The sequence below is a fragment of the Phoenix dactylifera genome, unplaced genomic scaffold (genome assembly GCF_009389715.1).
Source record: "Phoenix dactylifera cultivar Barhee BC4 unplaced genomic scaffold, palm_55x_up_171113_PBpolish2nd_filt_p 001702F, whole genome shotgun sequence".
In the NCBI taxonomy this organism is placed as follows: Eukaryota; Viridiplantae; Streptophyta; class Magnoliopsida; order Arecales; family Arecaceae; genus Phoenix; species Phoenix dactylifera.
Window position 1 is genome coordinate 43442 of NW_024069001.1, and position 18626 is coordinate 62067.

Below are 18626 nucleotides of genomic sequence, written 5' to 3' on the forward strand. Positions count from 1 at the left end.
ACAAGACTTTCTATGGGACGTCTCGATGACAGCCTTCATCTACTTTTATCAATTTCAATTTGGTCCTAGGCCATCAGGTCCTCAGTTGACTGGATACGGAAACTGCCTTCAGCTAAGAGGTCCAAAGCAAATAGCGTGGACTGGTCACAGCTAGTTCAATCTTCTACGGTTGAGAAGGATGTCTTGGTCCAATTTGAAGAGCATAGAAACTCGGATTCTCCAGAAAGAACCCATCTCCAGAAATCCATTCTTTGAAGAAACATTGGTTGTTCATCAAGAAAGCATTCAGCCATCAAACTCCCTTGCAATTCCATATCATCCTCTAATTTTTTCATACGCAAGGAGATTCAAACTACACTATAGCTAATTCTTAGGTGTGGCAGCTTGGCAGCATCAATTACAGTTACCACAGACAATCACAGATTCACCAATATTGATGGATTAATCTATACCTTCTCCTTTTAAGAAATGTGTTGAGGATGTAATCTTTCTCAAGTAGATAGGGATAACAACCAGCTAAGCTAAAGTTGATTGGTGATGCAATAATCTATGCACTTCCAGGGCTTCATCTGAAGACAAGCATGTCATAACTTTGCAGTAATAGAGACACAAAGATGCATGATAAATAATCTGACAGACTCTCGTCAATTAAATACCGCAGAACAATTCAGTCTCAAGTCTTTTTTTTTTTTTTCCTTAGGGCTCGTTTCGTTCGCATGAAGCATTTTTTCTTATATGAATATATTTTTTGGAAAGCAGATTTCTAAAAAGAGGATGCCTGAAAAAAATACTTTTGGCATATTTGATTGACCTTGAGAAAGTGACAGGTTTCTAGAGTGCTTATATTTGGTTGACCATCCACTTTTCTAAAAAAGTTATATGTAATTCCTATTATACCCTTAATAAAAATTATATTTTTAATGTTTTGAATCAAATAAGAATAACTGAAGGATCTTTTTGGAAAAAAATAAAAATGTTTCGACTTCCAGCAAACGAAAAAGTAATTTTTCCATATTTCTTATGAGAAAGTCTTTCCCATAAAGCGTGGAAATCATATTTTTTCAGAAATACAACTTTTCCGTCTCTGTGAAAACTCCAACTAAATAAGAGGCATCTCTTTACTTTCTGGTTGACTATACTTTCCCTCTTCTTTTCCTGCGAACCAAACGAGCCCTAGAAAAAAGTGGTCAAGCATCTCAAGCTTTATTTAAACAATAAAATGACAATAAACAGGGGGTAAAGAGCCATACGACTGGAAACAGGGAATAGAGAAGGGAAGAAGACAGAGAAAGAGAGCAGTGGCTCCTGACCAGCATCAGCCTACTTTCCGCTTCCACAGGAACAAACAGCCAAGGAGACGTCAAGAAAACTGCTGCCAAAAGAGCAAATAGAATTTAACTTGAAAATAAATATCATATCACAGTAGCATGTTTCATCCATAGAACTCAACAGAGCATACAGATTGGTGCACTGATTCATATTCTCCAGCCATCTGAATATTCATATAGTCATCATAGCATACACTTCTCCATATTTTGTGAAAGCTCTCATAAACTTGATCAAATATTCGTTGCAGATAACCGAGCAGTGTCAAGCCCTTTCTCATTCCCTTTTGCAGCAAGTCACCACTCAGGATGGTCTCAGCATAAATGAAGAACAATGAGAGAAGTTCAATGACAATTTTAGCAAAAAAAAAGAAGTTCAATGACAATCTATACTACTGAAACTAATTTCTCTGTGCCAAATGATGACGTCATCAACTTTATTAGAAGAAAGGATGCTCTACATTTTGTCAACGATCTTGATGAACTGCTTGAGCTGCTGATGAAAGTAATAATAATTCACGCTTAGCGGCATTTTACCATTTCCTTTCTAATTGGAGGTATCCAAAAACAATTGATAAATGATACAAATAACTTTAGGAATCAATATGCATGTCAGCTAAAGAGCTTTCTCTTTTTCTTTTCCCCGATAATCAATAGAAATATCAGACGATCAGATGTTACATGCTCCAAGAAAATGTCACTACAAAATAAGGAGACGAACGCAAGCCTTCTAGGCTTGTAAAATTGTACAAAGCATTTTTCTAGGCAAACGTATTGCTGGGGGAAAAAATGGATTGCTCAAAGCACGTGGATAAATCGCCGATACTTGATGGCGAGCGTGACGGCAGCAACTCTTCCGGCGCCCGACCTCAAGGTGCCCAACCTCAAGACATCCGACCTCGAGGTGCCTGACCTCAGCGCGCCCGGCCCCAGAGCTTACAACCTTGATCTCGACTAAGTTGTGTCCAATCGACCTCAAGTTCAAAGAAGACCTAGCCAAAGGAAGAAGCAGACCTCTCCACTCCACCGAAAATCAAGTCCCCCTCCTCCTCATCCGGGGTCCAATCCCGCGATCTTCGCTTCAACAACTGTCAACGTTTAAATGCGCACGCTCTCAACGGACCGCCAGCCAGCCCAAAATCTCGGATCGTCTACAATAACTCATTAATTCATACGATCACGTCCAATCACTACGGTAACTCATTAATTCGCACAGTCACGTCCAGTAACAGGTAACCCCTACACCCCCTCTTATAAAAAGGGGGCTTCTTCTTCTCCTCAGGGGATAACTTTTTACATAATCTCTCTTTCTGCTCCACAAGAAAACCCCCCTCTGACTTAAGCATCGGAGGGTCGGTGCCGGAACCTCCGGCCACCGGCTTCTTGCAGATCCCCCAGAGAAAGCCTTCCGCCGCCGCACCACCTGCCGGAGCCGCCCCTCCTCGGCCCGCGGTCACCCCTGGGTCCAATTTCCAGCAACAGTTGGCGCTAGAGGAAGAGCCCGAGTCGTGACGATGAGGCTAAGGAGTAAAGGAGCCTCTAACGCCTCTCGGCATCGCGCACCAAGTCCTGGCCACTTAGTCTAGAACTCACTACCAAGGCCTCCGGCGGATCAAGATCCTCAGGTCCAACCAGAGCAATTCAACATGCTGGTACAGCAAGTCCAGGCCCTGGCAGCAGCAGTCCAAGGCCTGCAACGCATGGAGGCCCCTCCTATGTCGCCTCCGCAGATTCAGGTCCGGCACTGCTTCCAGATGGACCGGTGTTCCAAGCCCGAGATCCCCATGACTCTTCGAGGGTCAACCATGAAGAACGGCGCTGTTACCAGGGTTCAACCCGAGCGTCTCCCCAGAGGGAGCCGCTAGGGAAGAACCAGGATAAAAGGCCCCAACCTTCGAAGGCCGAGTCGGTCCCGGGTCAATCGGTACCGGAACAGACCACCGTGGCAATCTCCCAAGGCGGAGAACTTGACAAGAAGGTCGAGAAACTCGAGCGGCAGATCGAGGCGCTCTAAAACCGAAAGGCAAGGCGTGAGGGTGACTTTGAGTTCACTACCAAGTCATCCTTCTCCCGCCAGATCGAGGACGAATTGGTCCCACTAAGGTACAAAATGCCTCAAATAGAGCCCTACAACGGAACCACCGACCCCTGGACCACTTGGAGAGCTACCGAGCCCTTATGGCATTGCAGGGGTCCTCGAAGTCTGTGCTCTGCAAGGCTTTCCCTGCAACCCTCCGAGGAACGGCTTTGGTTCTCCGGTTTGAAGCCGAGCACTGTGTCCTCCTTCGAGCAGCTTGGCAAGCAGTTTGCTACCAACTTTGCTGCCAACTTTGCTGCCAGTCAACGCCAGCGGCGACCGTCGGATTCTCTCCTCGACATCAAGCAAAAGGAAGGAAAGTCCCTCAAAGACTACATCGACCGTTTCACCGCCGCAATCCGCGACCTCGATCAGTCGATCGCTATGTCCGCGCTGAAGACAGGAGCTCGGTCCTACAAGTTCCTCTTCTCCATTGAGAAGAATTTATTCACCGATTTCACCGAGATGCTGGTCCGAGCTCGGAAATATGCAAAGGCCGAGGAGGCTATCGCCTCCCGGCGGGGCGCAGCTGAGCACGCCTTAAAAGGGAAGAAAAGGCGCCACGAGGAGCGCGGCCGCCCGAGAAGTCGGTCTCCCCGCCGAGAGAAGAACCTGCCTCGTTTAAGGAGTCCACCTCGTCAGCGAGCGCAGCCCCGACCGAGGATCCCACCTCGACCGAGATCCCCGCCTCGGCCAAGAATACCCCCGGGGAGGTACGGGAACTACACTCCCCTCAATGCACCCCGGACGGAGATCCTCATGGAAATAGAAGGCCGAGACTATTTCCGACCTCCACCCCCGATGCGGGAGTCAGAAACTCGACGGCACTCCAGAAAATATTGCCGCTTCCATCGAGACCAGGGCCACGACACAGAGGAGTGCTTCTGACTCAGAGACGAGATTGAGGCACTCATTCGCCGTGGGGTGCTCAACCAGTTCGTGCAGAACTGGCGTGATGAAAGAAGGTCGGCGGAGAATGCTGCACCGCCTGAAGATCAAAATGACAATAGGCCCACACCGTAACCATAGTGACCGACCAGCCTATAAAGCAAGTCCTGCAACGGTCGGATCGTGCGGGGAGAATCGTAAAGTGGGTGGTCGAGCTCGAAAAATTCGACCTCGAGTACCGCCCGAGGCCGGCAGTCAAGGCCCAAGTGCTCGCTGATTTTATAGTAGAGTGCACCTTACCGGACGACCCCGAGCCTGAGCTCACATCAAGAGAGGAGACCCCGAGGCAACCATGGGTTCTACATGTGGACGGCTCCTCAACCTCGGGGGGTGGCGGTGCAGGCCTCATCCTCACTAGCCCGGATGGGGTGGTCGCAGAGCAAGCCCTACGCTTCGAGTTTCCCGCCTCAAACAATGAAGCGGAGTACGAGGCGCTCATCGCCGGGCTGAGGTTGGCAAAGGAGCTCAAGGTCGGAGCCTAAAGGTCTTCAGTGACTCCCAACTGGTCGTGAGCCAGATCTTGGGAGATTTCGAAGCGAGGGAGCCGTCGATGCAAAAGTACCCCCAAAAGGTGCGAGATATCACCTCCACACTGAGCGCCTTCGACATCCAGCACATTCCCAGAGCAGAGAACGCGAGGGCGGACCAGCTATCAAAACTAGCAACTTCCCGCATGAGCAAGCTCCCGAAGACCACAACGCTCAAGTATCTCCAAGCACCCGGCACTGAGGAGCCTAAACCAGTTCTCTGCGTCGAAACCGAACCGAGCTGGATGGACGCGTTTGTCAACTACCTGCAGAGCGAAATCCTCCCCAACGACGAGCTCGAAGCTCGCCGAATCAAGCGTCAGGCTTTTCGATACCTCTTGTACGAAGCCAAGCTCTCCTCAGATACCTCCGTCCTTCAGAGGCAGATTATGCCATGCGAGAAGTCCATGAAGGGATTTGCGGGAACCACCTAGAGGCCGGGCCCTAGCCCACAAGATTCTACGCCAAGGATACTATTAGCCTACACTTTAAAGACGCTATGGACTTCATCCAAAGGTACGATCGATGTCAGCGAAATACCAACATTCAGCGCCGACCCTCAGTCCCACAGACCTCGATCAGCGCCCCTTGGCCATTTGCCCAATGGGGGATCGACATCTTGGGTCCATTTTTTCAGGCCACGAGACGGAGAAAGTTCCTCATTGTCTCCATCGACAACTTCACCAAGTGGGTTGAAGCTGAACCGGTGGCCCAAATCTCCGAGCCGAAAATGCGAGATTTCGTCTGGAAATCAATAATTTGCAGGTTTGGGCTCCCCAGCGTCCTCATATCCGACAACGGCCGCCAGTTCGACAATGCCCGCTTCAGGGAGTTCTGCTCCGAGCTCGGCATCGACCATCGTTTCACCTCAGTCGCTCATCCACGGACGAACGGAGGAACCAAGGTGACAAATCACACCATCCTTCAGGGACTCAAAGCCAGACTCAACTGATCCAAAGGGCAATGGGTCGAAGATCTTTACAATATCCTCTAGGCCTACAAAACTACATTCCGAGTCCCCACCGGCGAAACCCCCTTCAACCTGGCCTACAGAATAAAGGCGATCATCCCCTTAGAAATCAGACTCTTGTCGCTAACGGTGGAGAACTATGACGCAGCCTCCAACTCATCCCAACTCAGAAGTAACTTGGATCTCCTCGAGGAAACAAGGGAGGCCACTCGAATCTGCATGGCAAGATATCAACAGAAAGCGGCGCAATACTACAATTCCAGGATAAAAGTCAAGCTCTTCAAAGTGGAAGATCTCGTCCTGAGAAAAATTGAGGCTTCTCAACCTACCGAGCAAGGAAAGCTTGCTCCGAACTGGGATGGACCATATCGAGTTGCTTGAGTCCAGCGGCCTGGAGTGTACAAGTTGGAGTCCCTTGAAGGGACTCCCATTCCCCGAAGCTGGCACTCCAAGAACCTCCGAATGTATTATCAATAAAGCCCCCGAGGGGTCTCCAGTGTTTGAGAACACAACTTGAATCATGAGCCGGGATCATTAAGAGCATACTGCGAGTAGGAAGTGGAATTAATACAATGGATTCAGAAGCATCAAACCTCTCTTGTTCGAAAGAATCGAAACACATCGAAATGGTACCAGCCGTACTTAATAATGGAAGGATTTGGCAGAAATATGTAGAATTGTCCCTCCTACCAATAAAGTGTTTCTCAAGATTCTCTTAATTATTAAACGCTTCTTCCAATGTTAATCTACTTGTGAACTCCAGGATGTCCCTAAGATGATTCGAGCCCTTGAGGGAAACCTGGCGATGCCCCGACTAAGTTTGGGATGCTCCGCTGCGCCAACTGCGAACTCGGTCTCCCTCAACCTCAAGTCTCACCAAACGGTGCCCGACCAAGTTCGGGATGCCCCGACCAAGTTCGGGATGCTCCGCTGCGCCAACTGCAAACTCGGTCTCCCTCAACCCAAGTCTCGCCAAACGGTGCCCGACCGAGTTCGGATACCCAATCGAGTTTGGATGCCCGACCGAGTTCGAGATGCTCCGCTGCGCCAACTGCAAGCTCAGTCTCCCTCAACCTTAGGTCCTGCCAAATGAAGCCCGACGAAGTTCGAAATGCCTCGACCAAGCTCGGGATGCCTCGACCAAGTTCGGGATGGCCTGCTGCGACGACCTCGAGTCCCACCTAATGATGCCCCGACCAAGCTTAGGGGCGCCCAGCTGCATCGGCCGCGAGCCCAATGTCCCTCGACCTCGAGTCCCACCTAACAGCGCCTCAACCAAGTTCGAGGTCAAGAGACATGCAAGTTCCAACGGTCGAACAGCAACCCAGCGTCACTCTACACTGCAATTAAGTCCAAGCCCAAAGACTTAGCGGGATTCTTCCGAAAGCTGAGCCCAAAGACTTGACGGGATTCTTCCGAAAGCTGAGCCCAAAGACTTGACGGGATTCTTCCAAAAGCTGAGCCCAAAGACTTAGTGGAATTCGCCAAAAAATACCGGAATCACCTGTGAAAACGAATGATGCGCGGAGTTCAATTCAAGCGGTCAAAGATAAGAGTTCATTGAATGCGCAAGTGAAAGCGAACTCGAAGAAAGATTTGAGAAAGCATGTATTTCATTGATGGGGAGCCCCAAAGCTGAGTACAAAATTTGATCTCGAGTCCAACCCACCTAACCGTACAATGGCCGACCTCGTTTACAAAAAAAAAAAAGAAACTAAGTCTTAAGGTATTTCTGGAGCAGCGGTGATCTCAGCTGTTGGGAGAAGAGGTGATATGCCCAGATACCACTCGTTCTAAGATGAACAAATCAAGGAGAGCTCGTAATCCCCAGCAACTTCGACAACTGTTGGGGAGGACAATCCTAACGCGGAACTGCAGGATCTTACACCTTGCACGAGACGAAAAACAATACGAAACAAATTGCTATGGAAGACAGTTAACACGACACACCATAATTTACCGAGGTTCGGCAAAACTTGCCTACTTCCTCAAGACTACTCGATTCTATTGCAGTAGAACAATTACAACGGAGAACACAATCCCGAGTCAATCACAAACTGATTGCTCGAACAAAGGAGAAACAACCTTCTTCCTTTTACAAGAGAAAAAACTATTTCCTTCAATCTCTCACGTTCTTAAGGCTTTCTCTCTATCTCGTTGTAACCCTAGCCGTCACAACCTTCTGTATTCCCCAGAGTCTTTGGCCACGAATTTATATCCTTGAGATTTTCCAAAAATAGCACTCTTTTCACCCGTTTCAGTAAATTCCCGTAAATTCCGTCCGAGCTGGAGTCGACTCTCCGACATCAAATCGACTCCATCACAACGCAAGTCAACTCGCTCTCAGACGAAACAGAAACATCCAAAATCTGGACAAAGCTCGAGTCGACTCCGGTAAAGCGCGAATCAACTCCCGCACAGTGCGAGTCGACTCCGGCAAAGCGCGAGTCAACCCTATCAGGCGAGACAGAAACATCCGAAATCTGGACAAAGCTCGAGTCGACTCCAGCAAAGCGCGAGTCGACTCCCACACAGTGTGAGTCGACTCCAAATTGCACGAGTCGACTCTCTCAGGCGAGACAGAGACATCCGAAATCCGAAATCAATCACTTTCATCATCTGTATCATAATTTTGACAAAGAGATACAAGCCCGTTCGTCATCTGATTGCCTTCCGTCTGATTGTTTTCACCATCTTGTCGGTCATCCTCTATAGGTGCAGTCCGGGGCTTCTTGGAAGAAGGCCCATCTGCCACAGGCCGTGGTTTCAATATAAACTTCGGCATGGTAACTGAAGAGCCCACACCTGAAGTTCCTGTAAAATTGGTAGGGGGAAAACATTAGTTGGGAAGAAAGAGAAAACATAAACGAGCTCATAGTTGATGTCATGAAAACTAAGTACCTTTTTAGCACTTCTGCAACACAATAAACTAAACTTGGACAAGCATGCTTTTCTAAAGCCATTCTACTGGGAAAAATTCAAGGGTCTCTCTCTCTCTCTATATATATATATATCTATCTCTCTATCTCTATCTCTATCTCTATCTCTATCTCTCTCTCTCTCTCTCTTTTAATGGCATTGTCATTGTTTGCAGGTTTCTAAATGATAAGCTTTTCTCCGCAGGGGTGAGGGTGTGTTTTTTTGTGCATGTAGAATTCACTCTCACGGAACAAATTCATGCATGTGTGTACTTTGAGTGTGTTTCCATGTGACATCATGGTCTGTCAATTTTTCTAATAACAATTCATTAGCTTTTTTAAGTAGAATTTTATTCAAAGAGAAATATTCCAGCATATCAGTCTTAAGCATTATAAAAATCATATCTAGTTGGTTAACCATCTATGCACATTTGTCTTTTTTTTTTTTTTTGATAAACCGGCGCCTCACACTAGACAAGCGTGAGCGCACCCAGAACAATCCAAAACAATCTGATGCAGAGCAGGCGGGATGGCCTCGATACTTGCTCAAAGAAAACCTCCCAAGTGATGCGCGGCAAAGGATGCAACCCAGTCGGCAGCTATACATGCACATTTGTCTTTAACTGTATCTTAATTCCACAACAAGTTGTATTCCATCAAACTGATTCAGTCTGTTAATAAGTTCCGTTGAACCTAAATGGGCATTTGATGACCACCTATGCTAGCATGTGCTTGTATTCATGGTCATGCATGTATATGTCTGAGGGTGGGTGTGGTGTGTATTCATTTCTGATGCCATTGCATCACTCACAAAGCTTAACCAAATGTCTCATATACTTCAAGACACGAAGAAGGGCCTGAACACTTTCCATGCTGATAAGACCACCTCATGTCAGCATGGGAAATTCCAGCTGAACAGTTGAATTGGGGTGGAAAGTGCATGCTAAGGCAGTGCAACTAGAAGGATGTCTCGGATACAAGTGGAAAGAGAAGACGAGGCAACGATAAGGAACTACTCATTGGCAATGCAAGAAATAAACTTAAGAGAAATTGTCCCGGAGTCATAGACTTGGGATTAGAATTATAAATTGGAAGTAGGATCCATATGAAGAGTAATGCAAAAATATGCTTGGAATGATGGCAGGTTAAGACACATATAGGTGCTACATCACCCGGATCAGTGTATAACATGGAGCATACCAATTCAACAAAGAAATCTATACATGATCAGAAAAAGAGGAACACTCAATTTGATACGGAAAAAGAAAAGAGGTCTATCCTCCTATTACTTTTTTCGAGCATAAATGATATAATTTTTCTCCTCATGCCAGATCTAATTTGCTTGGTAATATATATAGATGTGTGCCTAACAACTCTGGCCTCTTAAGAAGTTAACAATGCAAGGCTGAATGGATTACAAGCCACCACATAGGTATACAGAGAACCAAGGTCCCAACTCTTATAATGAAAACCATTTAATGTCATTACAATTTAAGGTTACTGATATAAAACCATATGCAACTGTTGGTAAATATCTATGTATTTATGTGCATTTATGCATGTATGCATACTGCCGTAGTGACATATATATAGCATGAACAGTTTTTTTCCCATTTTTGTCAACAGGACATTTATGATCTGATGGTTGGGATTAAGGCTGCAAATGGGTCGAGTTGACCCATGACCCGACCCGACCCGACCCGACCCATTTTGGAGCACCCGTGGGGCCGAGGCGGGTCCTAAAATTGGACTTGTTCCTTTTTTCGGGTCGGGTCTAGATTTACTGAATTCAGACCTGACTCGACCCGAATCTGTAAAATTATTTGAGCCCGCAGGCTGGAGCTCGCGAGGGTGAAAACATAAGTTCTGAAGCCATGGATGGGTTTACCCGAACCGAACCCGAATTTTTAGGGTTGGGTCTGGGTTATACATGGACCCGACCTGACTCGAATGACCCGTTGGATCAAAATTGTAGCGGTGGACCCGACCTGACCTATCATCGGGTCGGGGTCTGGATCCAAAATTAGAACCTGAATAAGAAACCGGGTTGGGTCGGGGTCACTCATGACCCGACCCAACCCGACCCATTTGTACCCCTAGTCAGGATTGTTGCCCAAGGTGACAAGCCAAGAGGGGGGGTGAACTGGTTTCTCTTGAATTTTAACTATCTTACTTATGTTAATTGATGAGTTAGTGGAATTAAAACAAATCACAATACAAACAACAAGAAGTATAGTGGTTCGGTGCTCTCCTAAGCACCTACGTCCACTCCCCAAGCGACCCCTTGGGAATTCACTATAATCCCGCGGATTACAGTTGGATTGTTTTCCGGGCTCACAATCCAAAAACCTTTACACTTTGGTTTTCCGGGTTCACCAAAAACCTATGTTGGTTTTACGGGCTCACCGATGAACCTATGTTGGTTTTCCGGGCTCACCAACGAACCTTTACAATTGGTTTTACGGGTTCACCAATCAACCTATGCCGTTGGTTTTGCGGGCTTACCAACTAACCTTTACAATGAGTTTAATAAACAAAGTAAGAAGATTTAAGCTCCTAGATGAGCAAATATAACAATATAATCTACAAAGAAGAGTTTAGAGAATAATTATCGCTTGATGTGACTTCTCTCTTCTTTGTCAAGAATGCTTCACTCTTCAAGGGTGGATGGAGCTCTTAATGACTCTTGGAATCTGCTCAACCACTTTCTTTTGACTCTTGAATGAAGCACTTGGATGAAGAAGATTAGGGCACTTTGTCTTTCTTGTATACTCTTTGATATTTTGCAAAAGGATGTTCTCTCTGATGAATAGTGCCACTTTAAATAGTTTCCTTCATCCATTGGACAAGCCCCAATGGTTAGAATTCAAAAACTAACTGTTACTCACTGTTGGAAGGACAAAAAGTACTTCTGCAGAACTAGCCGTTATGCTTCTGCCTGTGTTTGGGTCGACTCAACCTTTCCTTGGGTCGACCCAACTTTCACTTGGGTCGACTCAACCTTTCCTTGGGTCGACCCTCTCAGAACCACAGAAACTTGCAATTCAGCCTTCCTTCACTTGGGTCGACTCAACATTTCTTTGGGTCGACTCAAGGTTCAGTTGGGTCGACTCAACTTCCACTTGGGTCGACCCTCTCAGGGTTTTCAGAGAACCTATTCTGTCATGTATTCTGTCATTGCCTTTGGGTCGACCCTCTCAGTATTTGGGTCGACTCAAGGTTCAGTTGGGTCGACTCAACTTCCACTTGGGTCGACCCTCTCAGGGTTTCCAGAGAACTGTTTTCTTGAGTCTTTGAGAGGCTTGAGGTTTGGGTCGACTCATGCTTTCCTTGGGTCGACCCAACTACTGTTCATCCGTGCCATTTTTGCAGAAGTGTGCCAGATGCTTTCTTGATGTGCCGGAGTCGACCCAATCATCCTTGGGGTCGACTCAATCCACACTTTGCTGCAACTCAAGGTTAGATTTATCCAAATAAACAATGAAATGTATCTTTATCTTATTATACAAATATACTGAGAGTAACAGACTTATAAATGAAGTATCGAATTAACTTGTAACATACTCTTGATTATTGCTTGTTAATCATCAAAATAACACTATCATCCTCAAGGATCTAAGCTACTATGGTTAGGAACTCTAAAATGACAGAGTATAAAATCCATCTATTTCATCTAACACACCATTTGTGCACAAACGCAGGCACATGATTGTAGGGTTGTGTAGGTCATATAAGAAGCATAATTTCATAAGAGGGTATGCTAGAAAACTAGAATCCAAGGTTTATATACAAACTCAAACACAGCAGAATCCTCGTCTGCTTACAACAGAAACACATGGGCAAGAACAGCATGCACACACACACATGCAAACATGCAAGTACACAAACACAAGATGAAAGCATGCACATGTACACGCATGCATGTACTTATGTATGTCAATAGATAATACAAAATAAACTTCAATTCAGCAGCAATATGACATAAATGGCTTTGCTATAAATACCCATAATTATTTATTTGTATAATCATATTGCAAGTGGAGAAAATCTAAATGTTAACACAATTTATGTATGAAATGTACCTCCATCTTTAGAACTGTTAAAAATACTGCTTTTTGTTAAGGAATTTGTTGGTTTTTCCACTGTGCTTGAGAGTTCTGAATTACTTTTCCCCAGCAGAAGATAACAAGATCATAAGCTTAGAGTACAAACAACGTTGAATTTGAACTGCATGCAGACATAAATATAAGTCTAGAAAAAATTTGATGAATCTCCAGACTTGTCCATGCAAGATAATACGCATTATCACTTAAAAAGACTACATAATGACAACTGTCAACCAAAGCTTACAAGATACTTATATATCACTCACCAATGCATAGTCATATAGGAACTTATAAGAAACAACTATTGGCCCACCATGCCTCCCATCTATAATTAGGGAACAGGGACAACAGATGCACATTAAAAGGTGCCACAGAACTACAACTAACTTCTCTAAAGCTCTACTGCAGTACATTTTTGAGAAATGATTCAACTTTTATATTCAAATCCCACTGCACTAGGGGAACAACGGAATGTTATAATATTATTAACAACAAAATATAGCTTTTAATTAATTATAAAAAATCATGAAACATAACTTTTGCAAGCAGGCATTTCCAGGGCTTGAATTGCTAATAATAGTTGGCTTCATAGCATAACTGAGACTAATTAATACACCTCAAGTAACTTAAACAGTAAGCTTGATTGTCAATATGATATGCATGAAATGACTATCCTATCAGATCAGAAACCTTCTTATACGGCAAGACACCAGTTAGGCCCCAAGTACATTTGAACTCTCGTTTACAAAATCCTTAATCTGATTAAAACTTTTGAACATTACATTAAAAGAAAAAGGCAAAGAAAACTTGTGTACACTAAAAGACTTCAAAAGAATATTAAGTGAAACATTAACAAATGATAAATCATGTATATCTTCTTTGGTCTTCCGAATACTGTACCATACATAGACTTGAACACCCAGACTGCAGCAAAACAACCATCATTAACACTCAACTCACGATCAGTATATCTTCTCAGTATAGCGTAATGCGTTTCGAAGAGGTTTGGGATATACTAGTAAACAAATAACAAATTCATATGACTCAATTTTGTTAATTAGAGATAGATGACATTATATATGAATAAACTGGAGCTGGATGTTAATGTTGCGCAATATTTGCATGCTAAGTGAAATAGAAAAAAAATCGTAAGGCCAACAATGAAATATGGGATATATATGCATCAAAACGTATGGCAGACAAGAAGGTGCCACCACAGAGTCACAGTGATTGGACAAACATAAGGTAACAATATTTGTAGGGAATATAAAGTAACATTATTTTATACATAGCTTAACTGATGCTCGAGTGATGTGATCAGATTTTTGAAACTTCAAGTTACTGGAATTAATTTTATTTTTTAGCTACGTTTTTAGTCATCATTTTTTCTGTTTTAGCAGGTCTACCGGTTAGAACTTAGAACATCTAATATCAATATCAAGCACCATATCAATATGCTATGTGGCATGAAAAATAACCACGGCTCATGGGGCGTAGTTCAGAATTTCAAAATAAATTAGGGCTTTTAGTTAAGTGTTTTGACTTATTTACTATTTAGGAATCCGTAAATGATTAGGAAAAGAGACTGATAGAACATATGAAACGGGGGATTCATAGCCAGCTGTGGAGGAGATTTTTTACAGAAGTCAGCTTATATGAGATATTTTCTTTAAAAAGAGGACCACGGGGCTCCCTGTTTTCCTCTTTTCCTTTTGTTCTTACATTCTTCTCTTACTCTCTCCTCTCTTCTACTCTCTTCCAGTCTGGTTTCTATCTTTTATGTGCTCAAGCATCCCTGCAAAACAGCGGAATCTTGTTGTTTAACATATCTGGGGTCCACGCTGACTAATAATAGCTGCTGATAGTAGACTTTGAAAATGCACAGAATTTAGATTTGCCTTCAAAATCTGAATTTAAAATTCTAGCAGTTTATTGACTAGCAATCCCTCATAATCCTAGGGGTTACATCTTTAAAAGAGCAAATGTCTACCAAATTTACTGTGTGCATTCATGTGCAGAAAATATTAATAAGTGAGAAAACACCTATGGTCAAAGGCACATGTCAAAGGGTCTTAAAAGATGATGATGTATGCCAGCATGGACGATCAGCCCTGATAGGCATGCATGAGAATACAAAAGGATAACAAGCCTAACACAGAATTCACTGGAGAATGCTCGCAAATTCTTTCAGATTTCTTTCAATCAAGAAGTCAACAATTCATGTAATGTCATATTAGTATATAACAATTAAAGGCAAAAAATAAAAACTAATACTACTAGCTTCATAAAGAAAAGGATTTACAATCAGCAAGATAATAGGAATTTTAAGAATTTTTCTTTTAACCAGGTCTATCACTCCATTTTTGAAAGCCAGTTCCAACATTTAAAATGTTCCCCCAATAAAATTTATATAAATTTTGCATATTTAGGACAAAAGAATGAAAACGACAAATGAAGCAATCAATAAAGCCAAAATTTACCTTTAAATTATCATCTGGTAACTTGCATGGATTGGAAGATGACTGGCCAAAGTCCTCATCTAGATCCTCATCTTCATCATCCTGTATACGCTGGACATAATTTTGTGAACCCTGCAAAAGGTACTTCGTTATTAGCACCTCATGCACCAATCTTAATACAAAACTTTTTGAAAATAATAGATTACAGTGACAAAAAAAGCAATAAAAGGAATACTCAAATACTAACAGGAAAAGCAATTGATTTGATCAGTTCTTCATCTGCTTTATCAAACTCCTCAGCAATTTTTTGCTCCTGACAAAGCATAGAAAGTTCATGAGAAGACTTAAGAACAAAAAACATTGATTTATAAATGAACGTACAACAGTTGTTATATAAGCTACACCATCCACATCAAACACTAACCAAGAACACTGCATCAATTGTGAAAGATTTGCTACAAAAACCTCATTCTTTATCCAGAACCTAACAAAAATTTCACTGATATAAAGCAACATTAACAGGTAGCAGTCTTGATATGTAGAAAAAAATCTCTGAGTTGATCCTCAAATCTGACTTAAATACTTACAAGTTATGACGAGGCTTGTAGGTTAAGGTTAATAATACTTCTAGAGCCTGCCTTCAAATATCTTGCGTTTAAATTGTTTTCTCCTTTTTACCCATAATCTTCACCAATTTTATTTTTAAATTATTTTCTAAATTAATTATTGACGGCCGGTAAGTTGCATTCTCAAAAGAAGTTCACATACTTATCATGAATATATTTAAACCCTCAATATGGAAAATGATTGAAGAAAACTATATCCCTTTCCCACTTGGTCTACACTTTTTTTGGGGGGAAAACCCTTCTCACTCTTCTAACATACCTAATAAAGGTCTTACTATTATCACACTTTATTAGCAATGTATAATGAGTTATACACTTTCTGTATCTCCTCTTTATTTTTTTCCATTCTTAAGAAATTTTCAAATACGCATGCCATTCACATATGATAATCTTATCAAACCCAAACTCCCTAATTTGTGACTTTTATGTCTTTCTTCCCTTAAAATCTAAAACTCATTAAGATCAGCCCAAACTAATGCTACACCAAGGTCACTAGTCAAGTATCGGATACCTAAAAGCATTGTACTACAAGTTGTCGAGATAGGTCACTGTAAAAACCTTCCTTCGGATATGATCTTGATGATATTTAGACAAAGCATGGTCTACCATACCACCCAGTACAATATGGCACATCCTGTACTTACAGGTGGAAACCGATACGAGACTCAAGTTCGGGTCGGTACAGATTTTGTACCACTCCATACCGACGCATATGAACTGTAATGAAACTTAATCATTTTAACAACATAACCATCCCTCCTCAAGCATATTCTAGAAGAAAGAGAAAACGTCATATAGAGAATAAAGGCAATAGGGGCCATGCTCATGGTACTGATGTTAATGCTTCACTGAAATGACCGCATACTCAATCATTCTTTATGAATGAAAAGTTCACAAGGGGGAGTGAGAAAGGAAAGTAGCCAAAATCTTACCTTGTCGTAGGTTGAACGCCTTAGAGTCTCTAGCATCATATCGACACTCACAGTTGCATGTCTTGACTGGAGAACAGCAAAAAAGAATCTGTCAGCATGATAATAGTACAGAATCACGAACTATCCTGAACCCCTGGTCGTATTCATGTCACCAGTAACTTTAAAAGTCTACGGATATTTGGGGATAGAGTCCAATTTATACCTTCATCGACCTCATTTCTTCTAGTGCTGCAAATATGTCCAAATCTCTCTTTGAATCCACCGCTCTGTTTTCCAGTGACTTCATCGCATCCCCCATCTCTTCAGCAGCACTTTTCTTCTTCTCTTTTTCTACTGCCTGATGAAAGCACAACATAAGATATTGGAATTGAAACAACAATTCTATTGTAAAAATATCAAAGATCAAGAATACCCCAGAACATGTACTAGTCAAACCCAGCAATATAACATGCTACGGAGCATTATGTAAATCACTCACTTCTTCCTCTTCCCGCCAAGGCTCAAAATTTCGGGATGCTCCGGATTCAACAACATAGTCCGAATTCTGAGGATCTGTTTTGAATGCAATTTCAGCTGAGCATCTGGTGCATTTGAAATAGAACCGAAAAATCTGAATTCCCAGATAAATCTGCAGGATGCCAATCAAAATTCCAAACATCAATCTCAGTTCCTCATCAAATGCGCAATAAAATTGAACTTTTCAACCAAACATTAACCAAATAAAGAATTCCTGAAATTTAACACCATCGATAATGTTAATCTGAAGATAATTTATGGCCTTCAGGTTACCTTGTTCCTCAAAATCTATGAAATTACAGTATCAAAGTATAGGCATTTCGACCCAGCTAAGATAAATCTCAAATTCCAGGTAAACTTTAAATATAATTTTACCCTTTCTACAGAATATCAAACAAACTTAAGGAATCTCATCAATCAAACAGATAAAATAATGCAAATACGATAGGGGACCATGAATAGATAACTTAAACTGCGTGGAAAACTCGGCGAAATCTAAACTTTCAATTAACAGGTTACAAGAAAAAAAAGAAAGAAATCAACTGAAAAAGAATAGAAGGAAACGAACAACGATGGAACGAAGCTGCGGGAAAGAGATGAATCGATCAAGAACAAAAAGAAGAAGAAGAAGAGGAGGAAGGGAAACACATGAGAAGGGATAGAAGGGGATTACATCTCCGATGACATCTTCTTTGCGGGAATTGAACTTGGTGCCCTTGTAGATGTAGGTGCCAGGTGTTGCAGCGGATGCTCATGGGAAGCATCATACGAACCTTGATCTGTTGGTTCTTAGGCTGCCGCCGCCGTGGGATCTTCGCCGGATCAAAGTCCGGCGGGTAGTATTTGTTCAACACCTTGCGCTCTCCCATCCTCTCCTTCTCCCCCTCTCTCCCTCCGCCGGATCAACGCCGGAACCCTAATTCCAGGAATAGCTTTCGGGAAACCCACGAGTTTTGATCCGAGCAAGGCCGAGAAGGGGCCCGAGTAGTCATGGTGGTGACCATCCCTTGCTTCGTGACATCTGGATGTTGGCGAGGGAGGGAGTGATATTACAGGCTAGGCATGTGTATCGGGAGGCTAATGGGGCGGCCGACTGGGTCGCATCGTATGTAGCATGCCACTCGGGTGGTACCCTATGGGTTGGGGAGAGAGATATGCCCAGAGCTTTTCGGGACATTTTGTATTCTGACTGTATAGGGTGTATTCGTACCCGCTATGTATG

At 43.2% G+C, this 18626-nt stretch overlaps 1 pseudogene; it reads right to left on the reverse strand.

The window, feature by feature from the left end:
* Positions 1-1375: 1375 nt before the first annotated feature.
* LOC120108992 lies at positions 1376-18273 on the reverse strand (annotated as a pseudogene).
* Positions 18274-18626: the final 353 nt, after the last annotated feature.